The sequence below is a fragment of the Pleurodeles waltl genome, chromosome 12 (assembly GCF_031143425.1).
Source record: "Pleurodeles waltl isolate 20211129_DDA chromosome 12, aPleWal1.hap1.20221129, whole genome shotgun sequence".
Classification (NCBI taxonomy): domain Eukaryota; kingdom Metazoa; phylum Chordata; class Amphibia; order Caudata; family Salamandridae; genus Pleurodeles; species Pleurodeles waltl.
The window spans coordinates 114743399-114767875 of record NC_090451.1 but is presented as its reverse complement, the minus strand read 5'-3'; the positions used below and the strand labels follow the sequence as shown (position 1 = coordinate 114767875).

The 24477-nt window shown below is 44.7% G+C and overlaps 7 non-coding genes across 7 annotated transcripts; 5 read left to right on the top strand and 2 right to left on the bottom strand.

Annotated features, from left to right (window-relative positions):
* Nucleotides 1–451: 451 nt before the first annotated feature.
* Nucleotides 452–533, top strand: TRNAS-GCU (transfer RNA serine (anticodon GCU)). The gene has a single exon. It is a non-coding gene; the product is annotated as a tRNA-Ser (tRNA).
* Nucleotides 534–6706: 6173 nt separating this feature from the next.
* TRNAS-GCU (transfer RNA serine (anticodon GCU)) lies at nucleotides 6707–6790 on the top strand. The gene has a single exon. It is a non-coding gene; the product is annotated as a tRNA-Ser (tRNA).
* A 980-nt stretch (nucleotides 6791–7770) lies between these two features.
* Nucleotides 7771–7844, bottom strand: TRNAN-GUU (transfer RNA asparagine (anticodon GUU)). Its single transcript has one exon. It is a non-coding gene; the product is annotated as a tRNA-Asn (tRNA).
* A 4262-nt stretch (nucleotides 7845–12106) lies between these two features.
* On the top strand, nucleotides 12107–12188 carry TRNAS-GCU (transfer RNA serine (anticodon GCU)). The gene has a single exon. It is a non-coding gene; the product is annotated as a tRNA-Ser (tRNA).
* Nucleotides 12189–14054: 1866 nt separating this feature from the next.
* TRNAN-GUU (transfer RNA asparagine (anticodon GUU)) lies at nucleotides 14055–14128 on the bottom strand. The gene has a single exon. It is a non-coding gene; the product is annotated as a tRNA-Asn (tRNA).
* A 4268-nt stretch (nucleotides 14129–18396) lies between these two features.
* On the top strand, nucleotides 18397–18480 carry TRNAS-GCU (transfer RNA serine (anticodon GCU)). The gene has a single exon. It is a non-coding gene; the product is annotated as a tRNA-Ser (tRNA).
* A 5322-nt stretch (nucleotides 18481–23802) lies between these two features.
* On the top strand, nucleotides 23803–23884 carry TRNAS-GCU (transfer RNA serine (anticodon GCU)). Its single transcript has one exon. It is a non-coding gene; the product is annotated as a tRNA-Ser (tRNA).
* The last annotated feature ends 593 nt before the right edge of the window (nucleotides 23885–24477 follow it).

Here is a 24477-nt window from a genome sequence, read left to right as displayed (position 1 = left end):
CGTAGTGACGTCACGGCCTCTTGTTGGTAGGTTTAGTGACACAAGTGCCTTTCACCGGCAGGGGCCAGGCTGCATCTCTGTGGTAGGATCATTTATAGCAGTTCCTGACGGTGGCCTGTTAGTGACAGGCAGGTGGTGTCTCTGCCACAGTTTTTGAGTCAGTGCCATCAGTGGCTCATTTTGTCCGTGTCGTTACCCCATCAGTGGCCAGTGACATAATGTTCTCCAAGTTAATCTGCCCTTAGACCCCTCACACTTAAGGCATATTGACTAACACACTGTGCACTGGGACTGTTTTCGGCATGTGAGGTACCATTAATTATTTATTATAATGAACTATTTATATTATTCAGTAAAAACACAAGATTCTTTGTTCTATACCTACCGCATGTCACACACCTCTACTGTCCGTCACCAGATATAGAGAGCTGGTAAAGGTCAGTTTACAGTGGACGAGGTGGCCGAGTGGTTAAGGCGATGGACTGCTAATCCATTGTGCTCTGCACACGTGGGTTCGAATCCCATCCTCGTCGAGTGTTTTGCTTTGCATGGTGTAAAATACTGCATTCACCAACATCCATATTTCTTGAAAAAGAATAGGATTGGTTGTCCTTGCTAGTCAACTCCGACCCTCAAGGCTCAACCACCACTCCCTTCAAAGCTGTGATTCTGAACAAAATCACTCAATTTGTGACTAAAACGACAACAACAACAAAAAACAACCTGACCTTGTGTAATCTGATGCTCACGTAAAGAGCTCCAATACCATTGGACCGAGCTCGCGCTATAGTTTGCAGGTTTATAACGTTCGCGTTATATTAAAAAAAGCTGGAGGCAGCGCGAACTCGGCCACATTACACGTCACATTTATTTCTTATTTGCACAGAATCTTATGTTGAGTCCACGCCAAGACTCCGACCACTTTTCTATTCTGTAGCAAATCAATTCAATCACCGCATTTTCCCTCTCTCCTCCATTCACTGTTGTATCGAGGACCAGATTTATAACCCCCTTTTTGTTTTTCCTGTACTTGTCAATCATATTTTTACTGTGCTTTGCATTTATAAACTTTTCTAAGCGGTGCCAATTCCATAAATGGCCTGCAGATGTCGCTGTGCTACACCCAGTAGAAATCTCCTGCCCTGGTGCGGCAGGTGAACTGCACCATAGGCAGCTCCAGGAAACTGCGGCCCGTATTTATACTTTTTGACGCAAAACTGCGCTAACGCAGTTTTGCGTCAAAAAAATTAGCGCCGGCTAACGCCATTCTGAAGCGCCATGCGGGCGCCGTATTTATTCAATGACGTGAGCCGGCGGTAGCCGCCGGCGCTGACTGGTGTGCGTGAAAAAAAACGACGTACACCAGGCAGCGCCGGCGTAGGGGAAAATGGCGTTTGGGCGTCCAAAAATGGGGCAAGTCAGGCTGAGGCAAAATTATCGCCTCAACCCGATTTGCGCCATTTTTTTACGATGCCCAACCCCCATTGAAATGATTCCTGTCTTAGCAAAGACAGGAGTCATCCCCCTTGCCCAATGGCCATGCCCAGGGGACTTATGTCCCCTGGGCATGGTCATTGGGCATAGTGGCATGTAGGGGGGCACAAATCAGGCCCCCCTATGCCACAAAAAAAATACTTACCTTAATGTCCCTGGGGTGGGTCCCTCCATCCTTGGGTGTCCTCCTGGGGTGGGCAAGGGTGGCAGGGGGTGTCCCTGGGGGCAGGGGAGGGCACCTCTGGGCTCATTCTGAGCCCACAGGTCCCTTAACGCCTGCCCTGACCCAGGCGTTAAAAACCGGCGCTAACGCAGGTTTTTTTGACCCGCCCACTCCCGGGCGTCATTTTTGCCCGGGAGTATAAATAAGACGCATGTGCATCGGAGTCATTTTTTTAGACGGGAACGCCTACCTTGCATATCATTAACGCAAGGAAGGTGTTCACGCAAAAAAAATGACGCAAACTCCATGAACTTTGGCGCTAGACGTGTCTAACGCCAAAGTATAAATATGGAGTTAGTTTTGCGTCGAATTTGCGTCGAAAAAAATGACGCAAATTCGGCGCAAACGGAGTATAAATATGCCCCTGCATCTGCGAAACAGTCAATTACAGGTCTAGATAGAATTTAGTGTTTTAGGAGGTGCTGCTCATGCTGTCACCATATGATTCACGATGCAATAAGGAGCAGTCACCACTCTTTATTATTGTGTGGACACGTTACTTCTCACGCAAATCTGATAGAATGACGTAAATGATCCTTTGGGCAATATTATGTGATGATGCTAAATGCTACTTTGGTATTCCTCTGTGCTGTAAGAGCAGTCGTCGTCTTACACGTAGTTTAGAGATGAAAAGGAAATGGATTTCCATGTGAGATCTGGTAAAACTAGTCTCGTCCCTCGGTGGGCTCGAACCACCAACCTTTCGGTTAACAGCCGAACGCGCTAACCGATTGCGCCACAGAGACGGTGTAGTGAGAGCCTTTCCGGTTTGGTTCTGTAACAAAGGACAAGGACCGTGTGTCACCACATTGTACAGTGTGGATGTGAATTGTGGCCGCACTGTCAGCATTAACTGATTATCTCAAGCACCACAAAGCTACACATTGCTATGGAAATGACCTACTCTTCAAGGTAATCTCTGGGGTTCTTCGGGAGGGGGTTGTAAAGGCGCATTTCAGTCGATACTGGGGAGCACTTTGGATTTAAGTCTTATTGTTAATCTATGTTGTGTGGCAGTGACACAGGGTTGGCACCGTTCAGTGGCTTTGTCATTGCAGGTTTCAATTCCAGGGGTAATTGCACTTCACTGAATTTTATGAAGGTGGCTCAACCTCTGCCAGGTGGGTTCTCTTGAATGTCAGATGATGAGATCTTAGGCCAAATATTGTCTATTTTGTCTCAAGAAAGCATAGAGTGTTCCACAATCATTACAAATGGCCACAATTGAGGAGCTTGGAGTGAAGGTAGCTTGCTGGTGGTCCCTTGACTAGTCCTTGGGCGAGGAAGACTGATTATACAGGACAAGTTGGAAAGGGATTGATGGAGGGGAAATCCTACTGTTCTAATCACAGATCAAGGTCAAGGGGAGGTTTGATTTCCTTAAGCACCTGTCCAGGGGCTCGTCAACATTTCAGGAGGAGTTTATATGTGCAGGATGTATTGCTCATGTGATCCAGATGAGTGTATAGTTAGTTGGGCTTCTCATAGGGGTGAAGCAGTGTTCACCGACAAGACCAGGATATCTGAGGGTGCACAGACCTGCACAGGAGTGCCAGAGCATAGATGGCAGCACTTGGACAGGTTCTGGCCCACATACTGACTAGTTTCTTAGCCAGTAGTTTCAATTTTATGGTTGTATGAAATTCGTGTAAAGGCTTTTGACATAAATAATGCAGCAGTTAGGAAGAATTATAAAAAAATGTTGGCAATAAAAAGATGGCACAAGGATGCACTTCACACTATAAAACAGAACGAAAACACAAGAGTTGCAAACAGCAGTCATTCACATTCTGTTCTTTGATGTTGTTCCAATGTTCCAACTACAGAATAAACATTTGGATTATCTGTGTATTGTGAAGCAATTGGATCCGGCGTGGTTGATGCAAGTGCATGCCTAATCTCTAAAGGTTGGCTCGGCTGCCACTATGAGTACCGCTACTCAGGAGGAGAAAAAAAAGTGCCTGTACTCAGTACCTGCGAGCACCGGTGCATTTAAAGCCCGGAGGACAGTGTATTAAAGCCGATTGTATACAAAGAGTTAAAGACGTGGCATGATGGGTGAACATTTCCACGTGAAACACCAGGGGCGGGCAGGAGCCCCTGCAGCTGCTTCCAATGAAGGACCCAGTGAACTGTTCTAGTTCACACATGAACAATTGATGCAGCGCGCTCAGTTTGCACAAATGTGTGTTTAGGCTCATTTGTAATCTTTGAAAATACTTCAGAATTTACATAATAAAAATAAATGTACAAACACAAACGTGCATTAGCCAGGAATTGAAATCGGACCCCCCGCATGGCAGGGGAGAATTCTACCACTGAGCCAGCAATGCTTCATGCAGTCAGAGGCAGGAGACTGTTCATAGAAGAATCCCATTCTCTAAAGACCATGATTTCTATATTTATTTTTGTCGTTGTATTATTGCAGACAACTGGCAAGCAGTTCTTGTCAATGTGTACTACAGAATTACAAAGTGCACAGTGGTTAAGTGCCACCTTACCACACCTTCAGTCAGCCTTAGTGTTTTTTTATCCATATGCGTCTTTCGAATTGACATGTTTTCAGCACATTCATACACTTTTAAGAGCGAAAAAATACAATTTCCAGAATGCCGGTTTTGCTGTGGCAAATATTAGGGTCAGTTGAAGATGGCTCACCGCAATGTAACATTTTGTAGCAACTGGAGTTTACAAATTTTTCTAGCTTTGCCTTAAGAATTTTAGATTCTATTGAGGACACGGAGGCGAGGATTACGCTTCTCAATCTTTCCTACTAAAAAGAACAGCAGCCAATAAAAAAGCAGTAAACACTTATTGAGGCTGTGAACCCCGCCTCCCATGACCACGAATAGCAGACCAACATAGTCTATAAACTGGTGAGGCATCATCTGACTTCCTCTTTCTTTGTATACTGGCTATACCATTCAGTGCCGACGTCCAGAAACAGTCTCCTGACCGCAAGGAACATCAACCAAGGATTCATGCTTGCCAAAAAGAAAAAAGGATGTTCCACCAAAACTAAACCCTTTTTTGGAATCAGATTCTAAAAAAAAAAAAAAAAACATGAGGAGACAAGTATATTAAAACCAGTAATTTCAAGGGTGGGAAATATGCTTGCATCACAAACCAAATTGTGTAAATAACATTTTAATTCAATGTATTTACTGGGTGGGATAATCCTGGTCTCCGTGTCCTTAATAGAATCTAAAATTCTTAACACAATTTTGTATGCTATGTCAGGAAAGGAGGCTCTGATTCTGCTGGTTCAAGGCTGGCCCACCACCAAATTAGAAACATGCACTACTGGTTTATAATAAAACCTTTTAAACATGGGATTCCAGGAAGAAACCGTGCCATGTAATACAGAGTCCAACAGGTCACAGCACGCCAAGACTGTCTTTAGGGCCTCAAGCAACACCAACACTCCTGACGCGCCCTGTTTTGAACTATTGACACCAACCACAAATCATCCTCAGCAGAGTGGATCAGCTCCAGATGAGGGACATGATTCCACCCGGTATGCTGCCAGAATGTCACTGATCTGTGCGAGCCAGCGTCTATGTCCTGAACCATTATGGTTAAATTATGAAGGTGAATGGAGATATCCTAGTCAGCCAACATCATCTGTCCATGTACTCACTGCTATCCTGCTGACTGACTATAGAGCCTGATGGACTATGTGGTATCCTGTTTGTTTTGTTTCGTTTTCCACAGTTTGCACGTGTCTTTTTGTTTGGATTTTGGCAGGGATGTAGTGTCCTGCTGGGCATGTAATGAGGCAGCCCCTACCCAAGGGCCGTGCTAACACCCACTCCTCACCCATCAAACACTGGCGTCACCAGTCAGCTGACCTGGACTGGACTCACGTGTCCTGGGCCAGATATGTATCCACCATACTAGCTACTGACGATGGGTCTGCTTGCAGAGGGCGTAGGTTAAGCAAAAATTAACACAAGCAAAAACTAGACAAAACATATGAGGGTGACGTACAGGTATGACACCCGTGACCTTATTGGTCTTGTCAGCTACCCAACTGAGGTTACATACATCTCCTAATCGTGAAGCTGTTTTTCTGTCTCCTCGGCGGGAATCTGTTGTTTTTTTCTGTTTTGAAGACGGAAAGGTAGCAGCGCGTTGCAAGAACTTTCCTTTGAAACGAGACATTATAGAGGGGGGTGGGGGGCATAAGGAGGCATGTTCTTCCTCGCACTGAGATCAAACAATGGCGGTATTAACACCAGACTCTAACCAACTGAGCTATCAAAACATCAGACTCTAACCGACTGAGCTAAACAACCTTGCTCATGTAGCATCTTCTCGTGACACTGAAAGGGAGGATGTACAACACACACCAGGCTTCACATTGAAGAAAACACAAAAGCCGAGATACGTGGACACACGTTTTGAGGTCACGGGGCACTGGTTACATTGTCTCTCAGTGACATCACTTCCTCTGAGGGACAGGTTCACTTTTGAAATGGTCTCTTGATGCCAATAAATACATCACAGCTTCTTATTGGCAGGTTTAGTGACATCATTGTTTCTGATTCGTAGTGACGTCACGGCCTCTTGTTGGTAGGTTTAGTGACACAAGTGCCTTTCACCGGCAGGGGCCAGGCTGCATCTCTGTGGTAGGATCATTTATAGCAGTTCCTGACGGTGGCCTGTTAGTGACAGGCAGGTGGTGTCTCTGCCACAGTTTTTGAGTCAGTGCCATCAGTGGCTCATTTTGTCCGTGTCCTTACCCCATCAGTGGCCAGTGACATAATGTTCTCCAAGTTAATCTGCCATTAGACCCCTCACACTTAAGGCATATTGACTAACACACTGTGCACTGGGACTGTTTTCGGCATGTGAGGTACCATTAATTATTTATTATTATGAACTATTTATATTATTCAGTAAAAACACAAGATTCCTTGTTCTATACCTACCGCATTTCACACGCCTCTACTGTCCGTCACCAGATATAGAGAGCTGGTAAAGGTCGGTCTGAGGTGGCCGAGTGGTTAAGGCGATGGACTGCTAATCCATTGTGTTCTGCACGCGTGGGTTCGAATCCCATCTTCGTCGAGTGTTTTGCTTTACTATGCATGGTGTGTGTTTCCGTAAAATACTGCATTCACCAACATCCATATTTCTTGAAAAAGAATAGGATTGGTTGTCCTTGCTAGTCAACTCCGACCCTCAAGGCTCAACCACCACTCCCTTCAAAGCTGTGATTCTGAACAAAATCACTCAATTTGTGACTAAAACGACAACAACAACAACAACAAAAAACAACCTGACCTTGTGTAATCTGATGCTCACGTAAAGAGCTCCAATACCATTGGACCGAGCTCGCGCTATAGTTTGCAGCTTTATAACGTTCGCGTTATATTAAAAAAAGCTGGAGGCAGCGCGAATTCGGCCACAATACACGTCACATTCATTTCTTATTTGCACAGAATCACATGTTGAGTCCACGCCAAGACTCCGACCACTTTTCTATTCTGTAGCAAATCAATTCAATCACCGCATTTTCCCTCTCTCCTCCATTCACTGCTGTATCGAGGACCAGATTTATAACCCCCTTTTTGTTTTTCCTGTACTTGTCAATCATATTTTTACTGTGCTTTGCATTTCTAAACTTTTCTAAGCTGTGCCAATTCCATAAATGGCATGCAGATGTCGCTGTGCTACACCCAGTAGAAATCTCCTGCCCTGGTGCGGCAGGTGAACTGCACCATAGGCAGCTCCAGGAAACTGCATCTGCGTAACAGTCAATTACGGGTCTAGATAGAATTTAGTGTTTTAGGAGGTGCTGCTCATGCTGTCACCATATGATTCACGATGCAATAAGGAGCAGTCACCACTCTTTATTATTGTGTGGACACATTACTTCTCACGCAAATCTGATAGAATGACGTAAATGATCCTTTGGGTAATATTATGTGATGATGCCAAATGCTACTTTGGTATTCCTCTGTGCCGTAAGAGTCGTCGTCGTCTTACACGTAGTTTAGAGATGAAAAGGAAATGGATTTCCATGTGAGATCTGGTAAAACTGGTCTCGTCCCTGGGTGGGCTCGAACCACCAACCTTTCGGTTAACAGCCGAACGCGCTAACCGATTGCGCCACAGAGACGATGTAGTAAGCGCCTTTCCGGTTGGGTTCTGTAACGAAGGACAAGGACCGTGTGTTACCACATTGTACAGTGTGGATGTGAATTGTGGCCGCGCAGTCAGCATTAACTGATTATCTCAAGCACCACAAAGCTACACATTGCTATGGAAATGACCTACTCTTCAAGGTAATCTCTGGGGTTTTTCGGGAGGGGGTTGTAAAGGCGCATTTCAGTCGATACTGGGGAGCGCTTTGGATTTAAGTCTTATTGTTAATCTATGTTGTGTGGCAGTGACACAGGTTTGGCACCGTTCAGTGGCTTTGTCATTGCAGGTTTCAAATCCAGGGGTAATTGCACTTCACTGAATTTTATGAAGGTGGCTCAACCTCTGCCAGGTGGGCTCTCTTGAATGTCAGATGCTGAGATCTTAAGCCAAAGTTTGTCTATTTTGTCTCAAGAAAGCATAGAGTGTTCCACAATCATTACAAATGGCCACAATTGAGGAGCTTGGAGTGAAGGCAGCTTGCTGGTGGTCCCTTGACTAGTCCTTGGGCGAGGAAGACTGATTATACAGGACAAGTTGGAAAGGGATTGATGGAGGGGAAATCCTAATGTTCTAATCACAGATCAAGGGGAGGTTTGATTTCCTTAAGCACCTGTCCAGGGGCTCGTCAACATTTCAGGAGGAGTTTATATGTGCAGGATGTATTGCTCGTCGATGCAGATGAGTGTATAGTTAGTTGGGCTTCTCATAGGGGTGAAGCAGTGTTCACCGACAAGACCAGGATATCTGAGGGTGCACAGACCTGCACAGGAGTGCCAGAGCATAGATGGCAGCACTTGGACAGGTTCTGGCCCACATACTGACTAGTTTCTTAGCCAGTAGTTTCAATTTTATGGTTGTATGAAATTCGTGTAAAGGCTTTTGACATAAATAATGCAGCAGTTAGGAAGAATTATAAAAAAATTTGGGCAATAAAAAGATGGCACAAGGATGCACTTCACACTATAAAACAGAACGAAAACACAAGAGTTGCAAACAGCAGTCATTCACATTCTGTTCTTTGATGTTGTTCCAATGTTCAAACTACAGAATAAACATTTGGATTATCTGTGTATTGTGAAACAATTGGATCCGGCGTGGTTGATGCAAGTGCATGCCTAATCTCTAAAGGTTGGCTCGGCCGCCACTATGAGTACCGGTACTCAGGAGGAGAAAAAAAGTGCCTGTACTCAGTACCTGCGAGCACCGGTGCATTTTAAGCCCGTAGGACAGTGTATTAAAGCCGATTGTATACAAAGAGTTAAAGACGTGGCATGATGGGTGAACATTTCCACGTGAAACACCAGGGGCGGGCAGGAGCCCCTGCAGCTGCTTCCAATGAAGGACCCAGTGAACTGTTCTAGTTCACACATGAACAATTGATGCAGCGCGCTCTGTTTGCACAAATGTGTGTTTAGGCTGATTTGTAATCTTTGAAAATACTTCAGAATTTACATAATAAAAATAAATGTACAAACGTGCATTAGCCAGGAATTGAAATCGGACCCCCCGCATGGCAGGGGAGAATTCTACCACTGAGCCAGCAATGCTTCATGCAGTCAGAGGCAGGAGACTGTTCATAGAAGAATTTCATTCTCTAAAGACCATGATTTCTATATTTATTTTTGTCGTTGTATTATTGCAGACAACTGGCAAGCAGTTCTTGTCAATGTGTACTACAGAATTACAAAGTGCACAGTGGTTAAGTGCCACCTTACCACACCTTCAGTCAGCCTTAGTGTTTTTTTATCCATATGCGTCTTTCGAATTGACATGTTTTCAGCACATTCATACACTTTTAAGAGCGAAAAAATACAATTTCCAGAATGCCGGTTTTGCTGTGGCAAATATTAGGGTCAGTTGAAGATGGCTCACCGCAATGTAACATTTTGTAGCAACTGGAGATTACAAATTTTTCTAGCTTTGCCTTAAGAATTTTAGATTCTATTGAGGACACGGAGGCGAGGATTACGCTTCTCAATCTTTCCTACTAAAAAGAACAGCAGCCAATAAAAAAGCAGTAAACACTTATTGAGGCTGTGAACCCCGCCTCCCATGACCACGAATAGCAGACCAACATAGTCTATAAACTGGTGAGGCATCATCTGACTTCCTCTTTCTTTGTATACTGGCTATACCATTCAGTGCCCACGTCCAGAAACAGTCTCCTGACCGCAAGGAACATCAACCAAGGATTCATGCTTGCCAAAAAGAAAAAAGGATGTTCCACCAAAACTAAACCCTTTTTTGGAATCAGATTCTAAAAAAAAAAAAAAAACATGAGGAGACAAGTATATTAAAACCAGTAATTTCAAGGGTGGGAAATATGCTTGCATCACAAACCAAATTGTGTAAATAACATTTTAATTCAATGTATTTACTGGGTGGGATAATCCTGGTCTCCGTGTCCTTAATAGAATCTAAAATTCTTAACACAATTTTGTATGCTATGTCAGGACCGGAGGCTCTGATTCTGCTGGTTCAAGGCTGGCCCACCACCAAATTAGAAACATGCACTACTGGTTTATAATAAAACCTTTTAAACATGGGATTCCAGGAAGAAACCGTGCCATGTAATACAGAGTCCAACAGGTCACAGCACGCCAAGACTGTCTTTAGGGCCTCAAGCAACACCAACACTCCTGACGCACCCTGTTTTGAACTATTGACACCAACCACAAACCATCCTCAGCAGAGTGGATCAGCTCCAGATGAGGGACATGATTCCACCCGGTATGCTGCCAGAATGTCACTGATCTGTGCGAGCCAACGTCTATGTCCTGAACCATTATGGTTAAATTATGAAGGTGAATGGAGATATCCTAGTCAGCCAACATCATCTGTCCATGTACTCACTGCTATCCTGCTGACTGACTATAGAGCCTGATGGACTATGTGGTATCCTGTTTGTTTTGTTTCGTTTTCCACAGTTTGCACGTGTCTTTTTGTTTGGATTTTTCCAGGGATGTAGTGTCCTGCTGGGCATGTAATGAGGCAGCCCCTACCCAAGGGCCGTGCTAACACCCACTCCTCACCCATCAAACACCGGCGTCACCAGTCAGCTGACCTGGACTGGACTCACGTGTCCTGGGCCAGATATGTATCCACCATACTAGCTACTGACGATGGGTCTGCTTGCAGATGGCGTAGGTTAAGCAAAAATGAACACAAGCAAAAACTAGACAAAACATATGAGGGTGACGTACAGGTATGACACCCGTGACCTTATTGGTCTTGTCAGCTACCCAACTGAGGTTACATACATCTCCTAATCGTGAAGCTGTTTTTCTGTCTCCTCGGCGGGAATCTGTTTTTTTTTTCTGTTTTGAAGACGGAAAGGTAGCAGCGCGTTGCAAGAACTTTCCTTTGAAACGAGACATTATAGAGGGGGGTGGGGGGCATAAGGAGGCATTTTCTTCCTCGCACTGAGATCAAACAATGGCGGTATTAACACCAGACTCTAACCAACTGAGCTATCAAAACATCAGACTCTAACCGACTGAGCTAACCAACCTTGCTCATGTAGCATCTTCTCGTGACACTGAAAGGGAGGATGTACAACACACACCAGGCTTCACATTGAAGAAAACACAAAAGCCGAGATACGTGGAGGCGATGTGTGGTAGTGATTGGTCACACGTTTTGAGGTCACGGGGCACTGGTTACATTGCCTCTCAGTGACATCACTTCCTCTGAGGGACAGGTTCACTTTTGAAATGGTCTCTTGATGCCAATAAATACATCACAGCTTCTTATTGGCAGGTTTAGTGACATCATTGTTTCTGATTCGTAGTGACGTCACGGCCTCTTGTTGGTAGGTTTAGTGACACAAGTGCCTTTCACCGGCAGGGGCCAGGCTGCATCTCTGTGGTAGGATCATTTATAGCAGTTCCTGACGGTGGCCTGTTAGTGACAGGCAGGTGGTGTCTCTGCCACAGTTTTTGAGTCAGTGCCATCAGTGGCTCATTTTGTCCGTGTCGTTACCCCATCAGTGGCCAGTGACATAATGTTCTCCAAGTTAATCTGCCCTTAGACCCCTCACACTTAAGGCATATTGACTAACACACTGTGCACTGGGACTGTTTTCGGCATGTGAGGTACCATTAATTATTTATTATTATGAACTATTTATATTATTCAGTAAAAACACAAGATTCTTTGTTCTATACCTACCGCATGTCACACACCTCTACTGTCCGTCACCAGATATAGAGAGCTGGTAAAGGTCAGTCTACCGTGGACGAGGTGGCCGAGTGGTTAAGGCGATGGACTGCTAATCCATTGTGCTCTGCACACGTGGGTTCGAATCCCATCCTCGTCGAGTGTTTTGCTTTGCATGGTGTGTGTTTCTGTAAAATACTGCATTCACCAACATCCATATTTCTTGAAAAAGAATAGGATTGGTTGTCCTTGCTAGTCAACTCCGACCCTCAAGGCTCAACCACCACTCCCTTCAAAGCTGTGATTCTGAACAAAATCACTCAATTTGTGACTAAAACGACAACAACAACAAAAAACAACCTGACCTTGTGTAATCTGATGCTCACGTAAAGAGCTCCAATACCATTGGACCGAGCTCGCGCTATAGTTTGCAGGTTTATAACGTTCGCGTTATATTAAAAAAAGCTGGAGGCAGCGCGAACTCGGCCACATTACACGTCACATTTATTTCTTATTTGCACAGAATCTTATGTTGAGTCCACGCCAAGACTCCGACCACTTTTCTATTCTGTAGCAAATCAATTCAATCACCGCATTTTCCCTCTCTCCTCCATTCACTGTTGTATCGAGGACCAGATTTATAACCCCCTTTTTGTTTTTCCTGTACTTGTCAATCATATTTTTACTGTGCTTTGCATTTATAAACTTTTCTAAGCGGTGCCAATTCCATAAATGGCCTGCAGATGTCGCTGTGCTACACCCAGTAGAAATCTCCTGCCCTGGTGCGGCAGGTGAACTGCACCATAGGCAGCTCCAGGAAACTGCGGCCCGTATTTATACTTTTTGACGCAAAACTGCGCTAACGCAGTTTTGCGTCAAAAAAATTAGCGCCGGCTAACGCCATTCTGAAGCGCCATGCGGGCGCCGTATTTATTCAATGACGTTAGCCGGCGGTAGCCGCCGGCGCTGACTGGTGTGCGTGAAAAAAAACGACGTACACCAGGCAGCGCCGGCGTAGGGGAAAATGGCGTTTGGGCGTCCAAAAATGGGGCAAGTCAGGCTGAGGCAAAATTATCGCCTCAACCCGATTTGCGCCATTTTTTTACGATGCCCAACCCCCATTGAAATGACTCCTGTCTTAGCAAAGACAGGAGTCATCCCCCTTGCCCAATGGCCATGCCCAGGGGACTTATGTCCCCTGGGCATGGTCATTGGGCATAGTGGCATGTAGGGGGGCACAAATCAGGCCCCCCTATGCCACAAAAAAAATACTTACCTTAATGTCCCTGGGGTGGGTCCCTCCATCCTTGGGTGTCCTCCTGGGGTGGGCAAGGGTGGCAGGGGGTGTCCCTGGGGGCAGGGGAGGGCACCTCTGGGCTCATTCTGAGCCCACAGGTCCCTTAACGCCTGCCCTGACCCAGGCGTTAAAAACCAGCGCTAACGCAGGTTTTTTTGACCCGCCCACTCCCGGGCGTCTTTTTTGCCCGGGAGTATAAATAAGACGCATATGCATCGGAGTCATTTTTTTAGACGGGAACGCCTACCTTGCATATCATTAACGCAAGGAAGGTGTTCACGCAAAAAAAATGACGCAAACTCCATGAACTTTGGCGCTAGACGTGTCTAACGCCAAAGTATAAATATGGAGTTAGTTTTGCGTCTAATTTGCGTCGAAAAAAATGACGCAAATTCGGCGCAAACGGAGTATAAATATGCCCCTGCATCTGCGAAACAGTCAATTACAGGTCTAGATAGAATTTAGTGTTTTAGGAGGTGCTGCTCATGCTGTCACCATATGATTCACGATGCAATAAGGAGCAGTCACCACTCTTTATTATTGTGTGGACACGTTACTTCTCACGCAAATCTGATAGAATGACGTAAATGATCCTTTGGGCAATATTATGTGATGATGCTAAATGCTACTTTGGTATTCCTCTGTGCTGTAAGAGGAGTCGTCGTCTTACACGTAGTTTAGAGATGAAAAGGAAATGGATTTCCATGTGAGATCTGGTAAAACTAGTCTCGTCCCTGGGTGGGCTCGAACCACCAACCTTTCGGTTAACAGCCGAACGCGCTAACCGATTGCGCCACAGAGACGGTGTAGTGAGAGCCTTTCCGGTTTGGTTCTGTAACAAAGGACAAGGACCGTGTGTCACCACATTGTACAGTGTGGATGTGAATTGTGGCCGCACTGTCAGCATTAACTGATTATCTCAAGCACCACAAAGCTACACATTGCTATGGAAATGACCTACTCTTCAAGGTAATCTCTGGGGTTCTTCGGGAGGGGGTTGTAAAGGCGCATTTCAGTCGATACTGGGGAGCACTTTGGATTTAAGTCTTATTGTTAATCTATGTTGTGTGGCAGTGACACAGGGTTGGCACCGTTCAGTGGCTTTGTCATTGCAGGTTTCAATTCCAGGGGTAATTGCACTTCACTGAATTTTATGAAGGTGGCTCAACCTCTGCCAGGTGGGTTCTCTTGAATGTCAGATGATGAGGTCTTAGGCCAAAGTTTGTCTATTTTGTCTCAAGAAAGCATAGAGTGTTCCACAATCATTACAAATGGCCACAATTGAGGAGCTTGGAGTGAAGGTAGCTTGCTGGTGGTCCCTTGACTAGTCCTTGGGCGAGGAAGACTGATTATACAGGACAAGTTGGAAAGGGATTGATGGAGGGGAAATCCTACTGTTCTAATCACAGATCAAGGTCAAGGGGAGGTTTGATTTCCTTAAGCACCTGTCCAGGGGCTCGTCAACATTTCAGGAGGAGTTTATATGTGCAGGATGTATTGCTCATGTGATCCAGATGAGTGTATAGTTAGTTGGGCTTCTCATAGGGGTGAAGCAGTGTTCACCGACAAGACCAGGATATCTGAGGGTGCACAGACCTGCAGAGGAGTGCCAGAGCATAGATGGCAGCACTTGGACAGGTTCTGGCCCACATACTGACTAGTTTCTTAGCCAGTAGTTTCAATTTTATGGTTGTATGAAATTCGTGTAAAGGCTTTTGACATAAATAATGCAGCAGTTAGGAAGAATTATAAAAAAATGTTGGCAATAAAAAGATGGCACAAGGATGCACTTCACACTATAAAACAGAACGAAAACACAAGAGTTGCAAACAGCAGTCATTCACATTCTGTTCTTTGATGTTGTTCCAATGTTCCAACTACAGAATAAACATTTGGATTATCTGTGTATTGTGAAGCAATTGGATCCGGCGTGGTTGATGCAAGTGCATGCCTAATCTCTAAAGGTTGGCTCGGCTGCCACTATGAGTACCGGTACTCAGGAGGAGAAAAAAAAGTGCCTGTACTCAGTACCTGCGAGCACCGGTGCATTTAAAGCCCGGAGGACAGTGTATTAAAGCCGATTGTATACAAAGAGTTAAAGACGTGGCATGATGGGTGAACATTTCCACGTGAAACACCAGGGGCGGGCAGGAGCCCCTGCAGCTGCTTCCAATGAAGGACCCAGTGAACTGTTCTAGTTCACACATGAACAATTGATGCAGCGCGCTCAGTTTGCACAAATGTGTGTTTAGGCTCATTTGTAATCTTTGAAAATACTTCAGAATTTACATAATAAAAATAAATGTACAAACACAAACGTGCATTAGCCAGGAATTGAAATCGGACCCCCCGCATGGCAGGGGAGAATTCTACCACTGAGCCAGCAATGCTTCATGCAGTCAGAGGCAGGAGACTGTTCATAGAAGAATCCCATTCTCTAAAGACCATGATTTCTATATTTATTTTTGTCGTTGTATTATTGCAGACAACTGGCAAGCAGTTCTTGTCAATGTGTACTACAGAATTACAAAGTGCACAATGGTTAAGTGCCACCTTACCACACCTTCAGTCAGCCTTAGTTTTTTTTTTTATCCATATGCGTCTTTCGAATTGACATGTTTTCAGCACATTCATACACTTTTAAGAGCGAAAAAATACAATTTCCAGAATGCCGGTTTTGCTGTGGCAAATATTAGGGTCAGTTGAAGATGGCTCACCGCAATGTAACATTTTGTAGCAACTGGAGTTTACAAATTTTTCTAGCTTTGCCTTAAGAATTTTAGATTCTATTGAGGACACGGAGGCGAGGATTACGCTTCTCAATCTTTCCTACTAAAAAGAACAGCAGCCAATAAAAAAGCAGTAAACACTTATTGAGGCTGTGAACCCCGCCTCCCATGACCAGGAATAGCAGACCAACATAGTCTATAAACTGGTGAGGCATCATCTGACTTCCTCTTTCTTTGTATACTGGCTATACCATTCAGTGCCCACGTCCAGAAACAGTCTCCTGACCGCAAGGAACATCAACCAAGGATTCATGCTTGCCAAAAAGAAAAAAGGATGTTCCACCAAAACTAAACCCTTTTTTGGAATCAGATTCTAAAAAAAAAAAAAAAAACATGAGGAGACAAGTATATTAAAACCAGTAATTTCAAGGGTGGGAAATATGCTTGCATCACAAACCAAATTGTGTAAATAACATTTTAATTCAATGTATTTACTGGGTGGGATAATCCTGGTCTCCGTGTCCTTAATAGAATCTAAAATTCTTAACACAATTTTGTATGCTATGTCAGGAAAGGAGGCCCTGATTCTGCTGGTTCAAGGCTGGCCCACCACCAAATTAGAAACATGCACTACTGGTTTATAATAAAACCTTTTAAACATGGGATTCCAGGAAGAAACCGTGCCATGTAATACAGAGTCCAACAGGTCACAGCACGCCAAGACTGTCTTTAGTGCCTCAAGCAACACCAACACTCCTGACGCGCCCTGTTTTGAACTATTGACACCAACCACAAATCATCCTCAGCAGAGTGGATCAGCTCCAGATGAGGGACATGATTCCACCCGGTATGCTGCCAGAATGTCACTGATCTGTGCGAGCCAGCGTCTATGTCCTGAACCATTATGGTTAAATTATGAAGGTGAATGGAGATATCCTAGTCAGCCAACATCATCTGTCCATGTACTCACTGCTATCCTGCTGACTGACTATAGAGCCTGATGGACTATGTGGTATCCTGTTTGTTTTGTTTCGTTTTCCACAGTTTGCACGTCTCTTTTTGTTTGGATTTTGGCAGGGATGTAGTGTCCTGCTGGGCATGTAATGAGGCAGCCCCTACCCAAGGGCCGTGCTAACACCCACTCCTCACCCATCAAACACTGGCGTCACCAGTCAGCTGACCTGGACTGGACTCACGTGTCCTGGGCCAGATATGTATCCACCATACTAGCTACTGACGATGGGTCTGCTTGCAGAGGGCGTAGGTTAAGCAAAAATTAACACAAGCAAAAACTAGACAAAACATATGAGGGTGACGTACAGGTATGACACCCGTGACCTTATTGGTCTTGTCAGCTACCCAACTGAGGTTACATACATCTCCTAATCGTGAAGCTGTTTTTCTGTCTCCTCGGCGGGAATCTGTTTTTTTTTTCTGTTTTGAAGACGGAAAGGTAGCAGCGCGTTGCAAGAACTTTCCTTTGAAACGAGACATTATAGAGGGGGGTGGGGGGCATAAGGAGGCATTTTCTTCCTCGCACTGAGATCAAACAATGGCGGTATTAACACCAGACTCTAACCAACTGAGCTATCAAAACATCAGACTCTAACCGACTGAGCTAACCAACCTTGCTCATGTAGCATCTTCTCGTGACACTGAAAGGGAGGATGTACAACACACACCAGGCTTCACATTGAAGAAAACACAAAAGCCGAGATACGTGGAGGCGATGTGTGGTAGTGATTGGTCACACGTTTTGAGGTCACGGGGCACTGGTTACATTGTCTCTCAGTGACATCACTTCCTCTGAGGGACAGGTTCACTTTTGAAATGGTCTCTTGATGCCAATAAATACATCACAGCTTCTTATTGGCAGGTTTAGTGACATCATTGTTTCTGATTCGTAGCGACGTCACGGCCTCTTGTTGGTAGGTTTAGTGACACAAGTGCCTTTCACCGGCAGGGGCCAGGCTGCATCTCTGTGGTAGGATCATTTATAGCAGTTCCTGACGGTGGCCTGTTAGTGACAGGCAGGTGGTGTCTCTGCCACAGTTTTTGAGTCAGTGCCATCAGTGGCTCATTTTGTCCGTGTCGTTACCCCATCAGTGGCCAGTGACATAATGTTCTCCAAGTTAATCTGCCATTAGACCCCTCACACTTAAGGCATATTGACTAACACACTGTGCACTGGGACTGTTTTCGGCATGTGAGGTACCATTAATTATTTATTATTATGAACTATTTATATTATTCAGTAAAAACACAAGATTCCTTGTTCTATACCTACCGCATTTCACACGCCTCTACTGTCCGTCACCAGATATAGAGAGCTGGTAAAGGTCGGTCTGAGGTGGCCGAGTGGTTAAGGCGATGGACTGCTAATCCATTGTGCTCTGCACGTGTGGGTTCGAATCCCATCTTCGTCGAGTGTTTTGCTTTACTATGCATGGTGTGTGTTTCCGTAAAATACTGCATTCACCAACATCCATATTTCTTGAAAAAGAATAGGATTGGTTGTCCTTGCTAGTCAACTCCGACCCTCAAGGCTCAACCACCACTCCCTTCAAAGCTGTGATTCTGAACAAAATCACTCAATTTGTGACTAAAACGACAACAACAACAACAACAAAAAACAACCTGACCTTGTGTAATCTGATGCTCACGTAAAGAGCTCCAATACCATTGGACCGAGCTCGCGCTATAGTTTGCAGCTTTATAACGTTCGCGTTATATTAAAAAAAGCTGGAGGCAGCGCGAACTCGGCCACAATACACGTCACATTCATTTCTTATTTGCACAGAATCACATGTTGAGTCCACGCCAAGACTCCGACCACTTTTCTATTCTGTAGCAAATCAATTCAATCACCGCATTTTCCCTCTCTCCTCCATTCACTGCTGTATCGAGGACCAGATTTATAACCCCCTTTTTGTTTTTCCTGTACTTGTCAATCATATTTTTACTGTGCTTTGCATTTATAAACTTTTCTAAGCTGTGCCAATTCCATAAATGGCCTGCAGATGTCGCTGTGCTACACCCAGTAGAAATCTCCTGCCCTGGTGCGGCAGGTGAACTGCACCATAGGCAGCTCCAGGAAACTGCATCTGTGAAACAGTCAATTACGGGTCTAGATAGAATTTAGTGTTTTAGGAGGTGCTGCTCATGCTGTCACCATATGATTCACGATGCAATAAGGAGCAGTCACCACTCTTTATTATTGTGTGGACACATTACTTCTCACGCAAATCTGATAGAATGACGTAAATGATCCTTTGGGCAATATTATGTGATGATGCCAAATGCTACTTTGGTATTCCTCTGTGCCGTAAGAGTCGTCGTCGTCTTACACGTAGTTTAGAGATGAAAAGGAAATGGATTTCCATGTGAGATCTGGTAAAACTGGTCTCGTCCCTGGGTGGGCTCGAACCACCAACCTTTCGGTTAACAGCCGAACGCGCTAACCGATTGCGCCACTGAGACGGTGTAGTAAGAGCCTTTCCGGTTGGGTTCTGTAACGAAGGACAAGGACCGTGTGTCACCACATTGTACAGTGTGGATGTGAATTGTGGCCGCGCAGTCAGCATTAACTGATTATCTCAAGCACCACAAAGCTACACATTGCTATGGAAATGACCTACTCTTCAAGGTAATCTCTGTGGTTTTTCGGGAGGGGGTTGTAAAGGCGCATTTCAGTCGATACTGGGGAGCGCTTTGGATTTAAGTCTTATTGTTAATCTATGTTGTGTGGCAGTGACACAGGTTTGGCACCGTTCAGTGGCTTTGTCATTGCAGGTTTCAAATCCAGGGGTAATTGCACTTCACTGAATTTTATGAAGGTGGCTCAACCTCTGCCAGGTGGGCTCTCTTGAATTTCAGATGCTGAGATCTTAAGCCAAAGTTTGTCTATTTTGTCTCAAGAAAGCATAGAGTGTTCCACAATCATTACAAATGGCCACAATTGAGGAGCTTGGAGTGAAGGCAGCTTGCTGGTGGTCCCTTGACTAGTCCTTGGGCGAGGAAGACTGATTATACAGGACAAGTTGGAAAGGGATTGATGGAGGGGAAATCCTAATGTTCTAATCACAGATCAAGGGGAGGTTTGATTTCCTTAAGCACCTGTCCAGGGGCTCGTCAACATTTCAGGAGGAGTTTATATGTGCAGGATGTATTGCTCGTCGATGCAGATGAGTGTATAGTTAGTTGGGCTTCTCATAGGGGTGAAGCAGTGTTCACCGACAAGACCAGGATATCTGAGGGTGCACAGACCTGCACAGGAGTGCCAGAGCATAGATGGCAGCACTTGGACAGGTTCTGGCCCACATACTGACTAGTTTCTTAGCCAGTAGTTTCAATTTTATGGTTGTATGAAATTCGTGTAAAGGCTTTTGACATAAATAATGCAGCAGTTAGGAAGAATTATAAAAAAATTTGGGCAATAAAAAGATGGCACAAGGATGCACTTCACACTATAAAACAGAACGAAAACACAAGAGTTGCAAACAGCAGTCATTCACATTCTGTTCTTTGATGTTGTTCCAATGTTCAAACTACAGAATAAACATTTGGATTCTCTCTGTATTGTGAAACAATTGGATCCGGCGCGGCTGATGCAAGTGCATGCCTAATCTCTAAAGGTTGGCTCGGCCGCCACTATGAGTACCGGTACTCAGGAGGAGAAAAAAAGTGCCTGTACTCAGTACCTGCGAGCACCGGTGCATTTTAAGCCCGTAGGACAGTGTATTAAAGCCGATTGTATACAAAGAGTTAAAGACGTGGCATGATGGGTGAACATTTCCACGTGAAACACCAGGGGCGGGCAGGAGCCCCTGCAGCTGCTTCCAATGAAGGACCCAGTGAACTGTTCTAGTTCACACATGAACAATTGATGCAGCGCGCTCTGTTTGCACAAATGTGTGTTTAGGCTGATTTGTAATCTTTGAAAATACTACAGAATTTACATAATAAAAATAAATGTACAAACACAAACGTGCATTAGCCAGGAATTGAAATCGGACCCCCCGCATGGCAGGGGAGAATTCTACCACTGAGCCAGCAATGCTTCATGCAGTCAGAGGCAGGAGACTGTTCATAGAAGAATCCCATTCTCTAAAGACCATGATTTCTATATTTATTTTTGTCGTTGTATTATTGCAGACAACTGGCAAGCAGTTCTTGTCAATGTGTACTACAGAATTACAAAGTGCACAGTGGTTAAGTGCCACCTTACCACACCTTCAGTCAGCCTTAGTGTTTTTTTATCCATATGCGTCTTTCGAATTGACATGTTTTCAGCACATTCATACACTTTTAAGAGCGAAAAAATACAATTTCCAGAATGCCGGTTTTGCTGTGGCAAATATTAGGGTCAGTTGAAGATGGCTCACCGCAATGTAACATTTTGTAGCAACTGGAGATTACAAATTTTTCTAGCTTTGCCTTAAGAATTTTAGATTCTATTGAGGACACGGAGGCGAGGATTACGCTTCTCAATCTTTCCTACTAAAAAGAACAGCAGCCAATAAAAAAGCAGTAAACACTTATTGAGGCTGTGAACCCCGCCTCCCATGACCACGAATAGCAGACCAACATAGTCTATAAACTGGTGAGGCATCATCTGACTTCCTCTTTCTTTGTATACTGGCTATACCATTCAGTGCCCACGTCCAGAAACAGTCTCCTGACCGCAAGGAACATCAACCAAGGATTCATGCTTGCCAAAAAGAAAAAAGGATGTTCCACCAAAACTAAACCCTTTTTTGGAATCAGATTCTAAAAAAAAAAAAAAAACATGAGGAGACAAGTATATTAAAACCAGTAATTTCAAGGGTGGGAAATATGCTTGCATCACAAACCAAATTGTGTAAATAACATTTTAATTCAATGTATTTACTGGGTGGGATAATCCTGGTCTCCGTGTCCTTAATAGAATCTAAAATTCTTAACACAATTTTGTATGCTATGTCAGGCCCGGAGGCTCTGATTCTGCTGGTTCAAGGCTGGCCCACCACCAAATTAGAAACATGCACTACTGGTTTATAATAAAACCTTTTAAACATGGGATTCCAGGAAGAAACCGTGCCATGTAATACAGAGTCCAACAGGTCACAGCACGCCAAGACTGTCTTTAGGGCCTCAAGCAACACCAACACTCCTGACGCACCCTGTTTTGAACTATTGACACCAACCACAAACCATCCTCAGCAGAGTGGATCAGCTCCAGATGAGGGACATGATTCCACCCGGTATGCTGCCAGAATGTCACTGATCTGTGCGAGCCAGCGTCTATGTCCTGAACCATTATGGTTAAATTATGAAGGTGAATGGAGATATCCTAGTCAGCCAACATCATCTGTCCATGTACTCACTGCTATCCTGCTGACTGACTATAGAGCCTGATGGACTATGTGGTATCCTGTTTGTTTTGTTTCGTTTTCCACAGTTTGCACGTGTCTTTTTGTTTGGATTTTTCCAGGGATGTAGTGTCCTGCTGGGCATGTAATGAGGCAGCCCCTACCCAAGGGCCGTGCTAACACCCACTCCTCACCCATCAAACACCGGCGTCACCAGTCAGCTGACCTGGACTGGACTCACGTGTCCTGGGCCAGATATGTATCCACCATACTAGCTACTGACGATGGGTCTGCTTGCAGATGGCGTAGGTTAAGCAAAAATGAACACAAGCAAAAACTAGACAAAACATATGAGGGTGACGTACAGGTATGACACCCGTGACCTTATTTGTCTTGTCAGCTACCCAACTGAGGTTACATACATCTCCTAATCGTGAAGCTGTTTTTCTGTCTCCTCGGCGGGAATCTGTTTTTTTTTTCTGTTTTGAAGACGGAAAGGTAGCAGCGCGTTGCAAGAACTTTCCTTTGAAACGAGACATTATAGAGGGGGGTGGGGGGCATAAGGAGGCATTTTCTTCCTCGCACTGAGATCAAACAATGGCGGTATTAACACCAGACTCTAACCAACTGAGCTATCAAAACATCAGACTCTAACCGACTGAGCTAACCAACCTTGCTCATGTAGCATCTTCTCGTGACACTGAAAGGGAGGATGTACAACACACACCAGGCTTCACATTGAAGAAAACACAAAAGCCGAGATACGTGGAGGCGATGTGTGGTAGTGATTGGTCACACGTTTTGAGGTCACGGGGCACTGGTTACATTGCCTCTCAGTGACATCACTTCCTCTGAGGGACAGGTTCACTTTTGAAATGGTCTCTTGATGCCAATAAATACATCACAGCTTCTTATTGGCAGGTTTAGTGACATCATTGTTTCTGATTCGTAGTGACGTCACGGCCTCTTGTTGGTAGGTTTAGTGACACAAGTGCCTTTCACCGGCAGGGGCCAGGCTGCATCTCTGTGGTAGGATCATTTATAGCAGTTCCTGACGGTGGCCTGTTAGTGACAGGCAGGTGGTGTCTCTGCCACAGTTTTTGAGTCAGTGCCATCAGTGGCTCATTTTGTCCGTGTCGTTACCCCATCAGTGGCCAGTGACATAATGTTCTCCAAGTTAATCTGCCCTTAGACCCCTCACACTTAAGGCATATTGACTAACACACTGTGCACTGGGACTGTTTTCGGCATGTGAGGTACCATTAATTATTTATTATTATGAACTATTTATATTATTCAGTAAAAACACAAGATTCTTTGTTCTATACCTACCGCATGTCACACACCTCTACTGTCCGTCACCAGATATAGAGAGCTGGTAAAGGTCAGTGTACCGTGGACGAGGTGGCCGAGTGGTTAAGGCGATGGACTGCTAATCAATTGTGCTCTGCACACGTGGGTTCGAATCCCATCCTCGTCGAGTGTTTTGCTTTGCATGGTGTGTGTTTCTGTAAAATACTGCATTCACCAACATCCATATTTCTTGAAAAAGAATAGGATTGGTTGTCCTTGCTAGTCAACTCCGACCCTCAAGGCTCAACCACCACTCCCTTCAAAGCTGTGATTCTGAACAAAATCACTCAATTTGTGACTAAAACGACAACAACAACAAAAAACAACCTGACCTTGTGTAATCTGATGCTCACGTAAAGAGCTCCAATACCATTGGACCGAGCTCGCGCTATAGTTTGCAGGTTTATAACGTTCGCGTTATATTAAAAAAAGCTGGAGGCAGCGCGAACTCGGCCACATTACACGTCACATTTATTTCTTATTTGCACAGAATCTTATGTTGAGTCCACGCCAAGACTCCGACCACTTTTCTATTCTGTAGCAAATCAATTCAATCACCGCATTTTCCCTCTCTCCTCCATTCACTGTTGTATCGAGGACCAGATTTATAACCCCCTTTTTGTTTTTCCTGTACTTGTCAATCATATTTTTACTGTGCTTTGCATTTATAAACTTTTCTAAGCGGTGCCAATTCCATAAATGGCCTGCAGATGTCGCTGT